The sequence below is a fragment of the Schistocerca cancellata genome, chromosome 12, assembly GCF_023864275.1.
Source record: "Schistocerca cancellata isolate TAMUIC-IGC-003103 chromosome 12, iqSchCanc2.1, whole genome shotgun sequence".
In the NCBI taxonomy this organism is placed as follows: Eukaryota; Metazoa; Arthropoda; class Insecta; order Orthoptera; family Acrididae; genus Schistocerca; species Schistocerca cancellata.
Window position 1 is genome coordinate 45115630 of NC_064637.1, and position 1914 is coordinate 45117543.

The window sequence follows — 1914 nt, forward strand, 5'->3', positions numbered from 1 at the left end:
TGTGTGAGTTGTTAAAATTTTTAGTTTAAAGTAATCTGGTGTGTTGCAGATTGGCACCAGTGTACTCTTACAGAGGTTGTTGCGAGCGGTCGTGACTACGGCCATATAAAAGGGGAGCGGCAAGCTTCTCGGACCGAAAGTTCATACTGTAAGTACGCTGTTTAGGTTTTTATATTGGTAACGCCACGTAGCGCTCAGTACGAAAATCACTGACTGTGCTGTGTGCGGTCTGTGGCTGGTTGGAATTGTTGTAATATTCGCTATTGTAGTGTTGGGGGGTTGGATGTGAACAGCGCGTAGCGTTGCGCAGTTGGAGGTGAGCCGCCAGCAGTGGTGGATGTGGGGAGAGAGATGGCGGAGTTTTGAAAGCGGATGATCTGGACGTGTGTCCATCAGATATATATATATATATATATATATATATATATATATATATATATATAATGACTTTTGAACACTGTTAAGGTAAATACATGGTTTGTTCTCTATCAAAATCTTTCGTTTGCTAAGTATGCCCATCAGTAGTTAGTACCTTCAGTAGTTAGAATCTTTTATTTAGCTGGCTAGTATTGGCGCTCGCTGTATTGCAGTACTTCGAGTAACGAAGACTTTTGTGAGGTAAGTGATTCATGAATGGTATAGCTCAGGGCCATTCTTTTGTAGAGATTATTGAAAGTCAAATTGCGTTGCGCTAAAAATATTGTGTGGCAGTTTAGTGATGATCAGAAGAAGTAAAGGGAAAACTGTTTGAGTATCTTGAGTTTTGCTCAGCTGTTTGAAAATCAAATAACATAAGGGGTTTATCAGCACAATCATTCATAAATTTTTCTAAGTGGAGATTTCAATACTGTCAACAACAAAAATTTCTGCCTCTGAATAAAATGTAACTTGATATTTAGAGGGCGCTTTCTGATTATAATAATTTAAATATTTTTTTTAAAAAAAGAAAGGGTTTTTACGAATAAAATTTCCATTTGTTGAAAGCAAATTTGTTTTTTCACCAGTTACCCACTGGCAACTACTTCCATGCTCATATAGTGAGATTAAAAGTGTTAATGTTCTTGATGAATCGTTAGTAAATAAATTCTTTAAGAAAAGAAATGATAATTAAATGGACACCCTAGCTGCAAACAGGCGTTGATGTACTACGTTGGGGACATGTTGAAAATGTGTGCCCCGACCGGGACTCGAACCCAGGATCTCCTGCTTACATGGCAGACGCTCTATCCATCTGAGCCACCGCGGGCACAGAGGATAGTGCGTCTGCATGGACTTATCCCTTGCACGCTCCCCGTGAGATCCACATTCCCAACATGTCTCAGATGGATAGAGCGACTGCCATGTAAGCAGGAGATCCCGGGTTCGAGTCCCGGTCGGGGCACACATTTTCAACATGTCCCCAATGAAGTACATCAACGCCTGTTTGCAGCTAGGGTGTCCATTTAATTATCATTTCATTTCTAGCAAAGCTGCATGGTCATCCATGGTAACTGTTCTTTCGGGAACAGATACTACCGTCATATATACTTCAAGAAAAGGTTTTGAAAGTAAAGTCACGGTTCAGACACCTTCATGATGGCGCGGTGGTTAGCACACTGGACGCGCATTTGGGAGGACGATGGTTCAAACCCGCGTCCGGCCATCATGATTCAGGTTTTCCGTAATTTCCCTAAATTGCTTCAGGTAAATGCCGGGATGGTACCTGTGAAAGGCACGGTCGACTTCCATCCCCATCCTACCCTAATCCGATGCGACTGATGACCTCGCTGTTTGGTCCCCTCGCCCGAACCAACCAACCAACCAACCTTCACGATGAGTGTGCTGTGGACTCCACATCTTCCAAGATAACAACAGCTGCTGCACATATACCTTCCTGATTTAACAAACATTAGGGCATCCTATCATACGACGATC

At 42.3% G+C, this 1914-nt stretch overlaps 1 non-coding gene across 1 annotated transcript; it reads right to left on the bottom strand.

Moving 5' to 3' along the window:
• Positions 1–1172: 1172 nt before the first annotated feature.
• Trnat-ugu (transfer RNA threonine (anticodon UGU)) lies at positions 1173–1247 on the bottom strand. Its single transcript has one exon. It is a non-coding gene; the product is annotated as a tRNA-Thr (tRNA).
• Between the last annotated feature and the right edge of the window lie 667 nt (positions 1248–1914).